This window comes from Gossypium arboreum, chromosome 4 (assembly GCF_025698485.1).
Source record: "Gossypium arboreum isolate Shixiya-1 chromosome 4, ASM2569848v2, whole genome shotgun sequence".
NCBI lineage: Eukaryota > Viridiplantae > Streptophyta > Magnoliopsida > Malvales > Malvaceae > Gossypium > Gossypium arboreum.
Genome location: NC_069073.1, coordinates 35,194,431 through 35,203,288, shown reverse-complemented (window position 1 = coordinate 35,203,288; position 8,858 = coordinate 35,194,431).

The window sequence follows — 8,858 nt, the reverse complement described above, 5'->3', positions numbered from 1 at the left end:
GAATGGAAATGGGATCGAGTAACAATGGACTTTGTGTCCGGGTTACCATTGACTCGAAATAAGAAAGACTCGATTTGGGTCATTGTTGATAGATGACCAAGTCCGCTCATTTTATCCTGTCCGCACGGATTTTTCGCTCGATAAGTTGGCAGAATTATACGTCTCCCAAATTGTTCGATTGCATGGGGTACCTATTTCTATCGTGTCGGATAGAGACCCAAGATTTACGTCGCGGTTTTGGAAGAAATTGCAAGAGGCTTTGGGTACCAAACGCATTTTAGCACTTTTCACCCCCAAACCGATGGTCAATCCGAACGGATAATTCAAATACTCGAGGATATGTTGAGATGTTGCATCCTTGAGTTTAGTGGTGCATGGGAACAGTATTTACCCTTGGTTGAATTCGCTTACAACAATAGCTTTCAATCAAGTATCAAGATGGCGCCTTACGAGGCTTTATACGGTCGTAAATGCCGTACCCATTATTCGGATGAACTTAGTGAAGGAAAAATCGTCGGGTTGATTTGGTTAAGGATGCCGAGCAAAAGTTCGAGTAATTCGTGAAAGTTTGAAGGTCGCTTCGGATCGCCAAAAGTCGTATGCGGATTTGAAAAGAAAAGATATTGAATATCGGGTTGGAGACAAGGTATTTCTCAAAGTCTCACCGGAAGAAAGTGCTTAGATTTGGCCGTAGGGCAAATTGAGCCCGAGGTTCATCGGGCCATATGAGGTATCCGAACGAGTCGGTCCATCGCGTATCGTTTGATTTTGCCCCGAGCTCGAAAAGATTCACAATGTTTTTCATGTCTCGATGCTTGACGATATAGGTCTGATCCATCGCACGTAATTGCTCCATCCGAGATTGAGATTCACCTAATTTGAGCTATGAAGAGGAACCGGTTCGCATTATGATGCGTGAAGTAAAAGAGTTGCGCAATAAGAAAATCCCGTTAGTGAAGGTGTTGTGGCATAAACACGAATTGAAGAAGCCACTTGGGAACTTGAGGACTCTATGAAAGAGCGATACCGAGCCTATTTACGGTAAGATTTTCGGGACGAAAATTTCTTAAGTGGGGAGAGTTGTGACACCCAAAATTGACCCTAGTCGGAAAGTGGTTTCGGGACCACGAAACCGAGTCTTATAAATAATTAATTGTTATATTCTATGTTTATGATGTTAATAAATGCATGTATGAAAGTTTCATGCATTAATTTGATCATTTCTATGTGAATTTATTAAAATGGACTTATATGAAACATTGTAGAAATGTGATAGGTTAATCTATGAGGACCTATTAAAGCATGTAGTGAAAATAGTGGTTTTGCATGTCAAATACTCCTTTTCTTATGCATAGTGGCGGCCATGATGGAGCATATATTACAATATGTGGTAAATTTCCATGAAGTGGTCATTATTTTATGTAAAAGAAAGGAAATAATAAAAGAAATAGAAAAGAAAAAAAAAAGTGTGTGTGGATGCCTTTCCCCATTTGCCGTGAATTGAACAAGAAAAACAAAAAAATGCTCATCCTTCCTCAAATTTCTTTCAATTGCCGTGAGTGAGAGAGAGGGGGTTTGGAGAAGCTTGGCCATACTTGCAACTAGAGTGAGGTATGTTTGATGTCATTCTTTAAGATTCATGCATGTTTTAGTTGTTAGTTTGAAACCTACCTAGCCCATGGCTTAGATTTCTTTGCTATTTGATGGAGATGAAGTTCGCCATGGAGGTTGTCTTTTTTGGTTGGTTGTTTAAATGTTGTTGTGATGAAGCATGAAGAGAAGTGAGATGAATGTTTAATAAAAGGAGATTTTAGATCCTTGAGTTCTTGTTGTTATGTGTATGTGCATGAGTATTCGCCATGCTATAGAATCTATGTGCAAATGATAAATGCTTGGTACATTCGGCTACATGGGATAATGAAAGTTGTATTAAGTTAAGGTGCATACTTTAATCTAAGTGTTGAGAAGTATTCGCTAAGATAGCTAAAAGGTGGGTGTTGCCGATTTTAGATTTAGATTATGAGAGTGGTTATAATGGGCATTAAGATGGTAATCTTAAGAAATGATAAGTAGATGATATAATTGAAGGGTGAAGTGGCTAATAGGGACTTTTAATGAAATTATGTCAAGGCCGAATGTATCATGAAATAAATAAAAAATGCTAAATTGTGCTTGTATGTGTGTTCGCCAAGGAAGTGTGATATGAAGCTTTGATAGGTTTGAAAGATGAATGACCGAATGAGCTATAGGTCATGTATGGGTTAATTTTATGCATATGTGTGTGGCATTAGTAGTTAATGGCATTCGCATTGTTTAACTAAAATTAGAAATGAATCTTAAAAGTTAAATAGGTTGCCCTAGTGGTAGAATGTGTTAAAACTAATGCATGGACAAATGATACGAATGAATTGATTTCGAAATGTGTATGGTTGCCGTATGTATGTGTTAGATTGAGAAGTAAATTTGTTTGATTTAGCTCAAGAGCAAAGGGAACTAGATTGGATAAAGGAAAGGAGAAAGCAAACGAGTAGCCGATTTGGAACCGTTCTACCCCAAACAAGGTAAGTCATTAAGCACGTATTTGATATTGCTTAAATGATTGTAAAATTTATGCAATTGTGTTTAATGGGATGATATATATATATATATAAATGAAAATGTATGTGTATGGAGTGATGACATTTGTTGAATGTAAAAGAAATAGTGAAATGTGTAGAAAGTTTGCTTTCGGCACTAAGTGTCTTGCAACACGTGTGTACGGTGATGTGAGATCGGCACTAAGTGTGCGTGCTAGAAATATATGGCACTAAGTGTGCGTGCTGGAAATATAAGGCACTAAGTGTGCATGCTGGAAAAATATGACACTATGTGTGCAAGTGGAAAAATACTGACTTGGGTGTGCGAGCTCGGAGGGTATGGCACTTGTGTGTGCGGGCTTAAATTACGTGGCACTAAGTGTGCGAAATCGAGTAGTAAGCACTGTGTGTGTGTACTCTATATATATGGAGGGTGTGTCTCCATTGAATTGAGTATGGACAGCGGATAGGGTAAGTACCTCGAGCTCATGACGAATAGAGAATACGTTCATGCTTGGGGTTGAACTTGATAAGCCTTAAATCTATGTGATGATTGAAATTGTATGGTTGTGCTGGAAAATGAGTTAATGTGTAAAATGCTTGATTATCTTGTTGTGTAAAATATGAAATGTGGATGTATGATTTGGTACGAGATTGGACCGAAAGGTCCGAGGTATTAAGGTATAGATTCGATATGGATGAGTACCTAGCCTCGTTTGTTGTACATGTTGTAGTAACTTTATCGGTGGATTGATGAATGCTTATGACTTCTTGAGTTGTAAACTCACTCGGTGTTTTCTTGTCACCCATTTTAGGTCTCTCGGACTCGTATTGTTTGCGTGATCGGGACCGTCGCTAAAGTCATCACAACGGCTGAAATCTTGTGGTATTGTTTTTGTTGTTGAAGAACATTTGGCATGTATAGGCTATTATATTTTGTCGAATTGTGGGTTGTAAACTTTAAGCCATGTGAAAATGGCCTATGTGGTCGTCGAGTGGGATGCTAGAACCTATAGCCACGAGTCTTAGAAACTCTAATTTTGATAAGGTGGCCATAATTTGTGTCATGTATGATGGATGATTAAGGCCAAGGAAAGATTCATGAAATTGGCATAGTCTCATCGCATGGCATTCGCGGACAGCAGCAGTGAGATGAGATTGAAAATCACTAAAAATAGTAGAAGTAGAATTAAATAGTGAGTAAATTATGAAATTGAACCTTGATGAATCTATTTTTATATGGACGAAACGAAATGACCATATGAGCAGTATATTGAGAAATATTAAAGTTCTCGTGAGACAGGGCGAACGGTTTCGGGTCCCCTGTCATGACTTTGAAAATTTTCCATAAATTATCCAGAAAATTAGAGTCATTCCTTATATGTACAGATTCCATTTTGAGTCTAGTTTCATTAGAAACAAACGGCACCAGTATTAAAGCCCTGTACAGAGAGATATCCAAGTTGTAACGCACGAAGGTCGAGCGATCGATCCGGTAACATGGGTGACTTTAACTAATAAACTGTACCAATTGGCCCAACCAAAATTCTAAAAATAAATCCATGGATGGGAATATGAGTCTAAATTCAGGAAAATTTACGAAACCAGTTTCCGAGTTTTGAAACTCGAGATATGATTTTGAGGCGACGGTGACGCAGTTTTCCACTTGACCGGTAATGTCAAATTGGTTGGTATTTTGAGAGGATTTGGCCGTTAACCCCTCGTGTCCGACACCGGCGTCGGTCACGAGTTAGGGGTGTTACAGTGTGATCGAATACTCCGATAGTTTCCAATCCCCAAGCTAGCTTAGCAAAACTACAAAGGATGGATAAAAAAGGGGAGTAAGCATTTTTTAAGCTTAGTAAGTCCACATTCAAATAATATGCAGTGATAATAAACCATAATCATGCAAGACATAATAGCATAACCACAAAGATTATTCATCATTCAAGCATTGTAGCTCAAATCAAGTGTTCATATATACATATATATATGAATATACTTTCTTGTCACATACCATCCTTTAACAAGGCATCACTCATGAGTATAATGTACATACCTGTACATAATCGTAGCATATCAAATAACTTTACCTTCATTACCATGCCTATCTTGGGACTTTCATCACATCATTCATTATAATGCCCATTAAACACTCGGAATACTATTGGATACATGGAAACTTGCACATAAGTGCCACGTAACATATGTAGCCGAAGCTACCTCATATCATGCAACGCTCACAATGGAGCTACTCATGGGCTTGCTCATATAAGCTATCGATCAAGTTGTAACTACACGGGCTGCTCACAAAAGCTGTCAGGTATCCAACCACTCAAGGATTACCTAGCCACCGGTAGGACACACAAGACCATTGCCCGGAACTCAATAACATGTATCACATCCATTATGAACTCGGACCACTCAACGAGTTCAGATTTCTTAATTCCTAGTGACATGTCACTTGTATCCTAAACTATTCCTAAGGTTCAAACGGGGTTTTTCTTACTTGCATATTGCACCTCTATTGCACTTACTCGTGACATCGTGGATAGCGACCATAATATCATTCATGCTTACAATAGTACCATTAGACATAGCATACATAATAAGCAATAAAATAATTATCACATAACGTTAACACCACATAACATACCACATTGTCACATTATTTACACATGTACTTACCTCGGTACAAAAATGATGGTAATTGAGCCTAATCGCCGTATACTTTATTCTTCCCTTGATCAAGACCCAGTTTATGTTTTTCTTGATCTATAATGCCAAATTTAACTTGTTTACTAATCACATTATGCAAATCGATCCATAATTCATACTTTGGTAAAATTACCTTTTTACCCATATCTTTCCATTTATTTACGATTTAGTCTCTAGGCTCGTAAAATGAAATGCATGCATTTTCTTGGTTACCCAAGCCTAGCTGAACCTTTAATATGCTCATATCAGCCCATATTTTCCTTTATTTCACATTATTACTGCTCACTTTTACACTTTTACAAACAAGTCCCTTTTTTAGGTGTTTTCACTAAAAATCACCTAGTAAAAGATGTTTATCATGCATCAAACATTCATATTCCTCCATTAATCAAAAAAAAATGCATGTTACACATGGGTCAAATTTCATACATAAACCCTAGCTCAAAATATAGCTAGAAATGGGTAGATCATGCTTCAAAGACTTCAAAAATACAAAGAACATTAAAAACGGGGCTAGGGAGCACTTACAATCAAGCTTGGAAATGTTGAACAAAACCCTAGCTATGGCTATTGAGAAATTCAGCTAGCTCATGGAGAAGATAGACACATTTTTGCTTTGATTTTCCCTTTTTATTCTTTTAATTACCAATTGACTAAAATGCCCTTAGGGTCTTTATTTAAAAAATTTTCTATGCATGTCCATTTTTGTCCAAAATTATAAAATTTGGTCAAATTACTAATTAGGACCCTTTAATTCATAATCTAAAGCAATTTCATGCTTAAAGCTTCTAGAATACAAGTTTTGCATCTTATTCAATTTGGTCCCTAATGTTCAATTAGACATTTTATGCATAGAATTTCTTCATGAAAGTTTCACATAAGCATGCATTCATATCATAGACCTCATAAGAATCATATGATAATTATTTCTATCTCAGATTTGTGGTCTCAAAACTACTATTTCGACTAGGCCTTAATTCGGGATGTTACAGATAATCAATGAGTTAATATTTGTTTGTCACAATTTCACTATGCTTGCAAAATATGAAAGACATAACATAAAATGTGAAACTTATTTATTCATCGTTCAAATACATAGAAAACAATTACATGTTTACTACAATATTAGCACATTTCCCAATAACAATTTCTCTTGGAAAGAAAGTACTGGGTAGTAAGTGGGTGTACAAGATTAAATATAAACCCAATGGAAGTACTAAGAGACTTAAAGCTCGTCTTGTTGTTTTTGGTAATCACTAGGTAGAAGGTATTGACTATAATGAAACTTTCGCACTTGTGGGGAAAAGGGTGATTGTTTGGGCTTTTTTAGCTATTGCAGCTTCAAAAAATTAAGAGTTACATCAAATGGATGCCCATAATGCCTTTTTTATGGTGATCTTGATGAAGAGGTTTACATGAAACTTCCTCTAGGTTTTTCTCCTGATGAGCCTGGAATGGTTTGTCGTTTGCGCAAGTCTTTGTATGGGTTGAAATAGGCTCCTCGGTATTGGTTTGCCAAATTTTGTTACTGTACTGAAAGAGTATGGATTTCTTCAATCATATTCTGATTATTCTCTCTTTACATACACTTTGGGATCTACACGCATTAATGTGCTAGTTTATGTTGATGATTTGCTTATTTCTGAGAATAGTTTCGCTGCTTTGAAAACTTTTAAGGGGTATCTTAGTTCTTGCTTTCATATGAAGGATCTTGGTGTTTTGAAATATTTTTTGGGGATAAAGGTAGCTTGTAGCTCTTTGGGGTTATATTTTTGTCAAATGAATTTTGAATTTGATATTATTTCGAAGGCGGGTCTTTTGGGAACAAAGTCCACAGGATCACCAATAGAGCAAAATCATAAATTAATGCATGCTACAGGGATGGTTTTGTTTGACCCTAAGTTGAATAGACGATTAATGGGTCATTTGATTTATTTGGCAGTGACTAGACCTGATTTGGCATACTCAGTTCATGCCTTATCCCAGTTTATGCATGAGCCGAGACAAGAGCATTAGGACGTGACTCTGTGTGTTGTTCAATACTTGAAAGGCTCTCTTGGCCAAGGGATTCTTTTGAGATCTGATAGTGATTTGTCCTTGAAAGGGTGGTGAGATTCAGATTAGGCTACTTGTCCATTAACTCAGTGTTTACTTACTGACTGGCTTGTCTTTTTAAGATAATCTTCTATTTCTTGGAAAATTAAGAAACAATATAATGTTTCTTGTTCTTCTACTAAGCATAAGTATAGGTTTATGGCTTCCATCACTTGTGAGCTCAAGTGGCTAAAGGCCTTGCTATTGAGCTTAAGCATTCATCATCCTAAAACAATTCCTTTATTTTGTGATAGTCAATTTGCATTGCATATTGCACAGAATCCCAAATTTCACAAGCGTACTAAACATATTAAAATGGATTGTCACTTTGTTAGGGATGCAATCCGAGATGGGTTGATTGCACATTCTTATATTCTGAGCTCCTTTTGGTTGACTAACATTTTTACAAAGGCACTTAGTAACCGCAATTTGAATATCTTCTCAAGTTGGACATTTATCATTTGTATGCTTCAACTTGAGGGGGTGTTAGGATATTATTATGGAATATTATCTTTTAGCAATTTAATTTATAATGGGATATTATATGATATTATTATGAGATATTATCTTTTCGCAATTTGATTCCTAAGTAGTTATTACTATATATATATATATATACCCTTGAGGTCTATCAATAAAATTTAAGAAATTATCCTATTCTTGTCAAGGGACACCCTGTATTAGTCTCTATTCTCGTCTTATTGGTTTAGATACTTCTCCATGGAACAAAATCTCATATGAAATTGATGTAATGTATGCCATAATATTCATGATCTAGCAAACTTCAAAACTAAAAACTACTAACATTATTTCTAGCAAGCTTCACGATACAATCATACACTTTGTTGGTGTCAAGATTCAAGGCACCAAAAATATCATTACCTTTAACCTTTTTATGTATCACACGGATGAATTTTATTAATATCATTATGGCACAGGGATATCAAAATATTCATCACTAATTGTAGTTCGTTTACTATGTAACATACCGATTTTGGGCTTAGACGGAAAAGTGATTTTAAGACCACAAATACAGGGTTGAGAAATTATTTTAATATTATTTTATGTGTTATAGCATGATTATATGAGTGCATGAAAATTTTGGTGAATTAATTTTAGCGATTACATGCTTAATTACGAAAAATGACTAAATCGCGAAAAGGGTAAAAGTTTTGTTTTACTACCCAAATGTGTTAAATACTTAAAGAATTAAAATTATGGGTTTTTAAAGACCAATTAGACCCTTGGTAATGGCATGGCCAGCCATAGGGGGACAAGAAATTTTAAAATGGTCAAATCTGGTGGATTAGGTGACTTTTTGGTAATAAAATAAAATAAAGAAAAAAGTTGTCATTTTATTTTCATTTCTTCTTCTCTTCCACCGAAAATGGCAGAAAAATGGGGGGTTTTAGAGCTTAAACTTTCAGAAACTTCAATCCCTTGCAAGTAAGTGATTTTAATGGCTTTTCT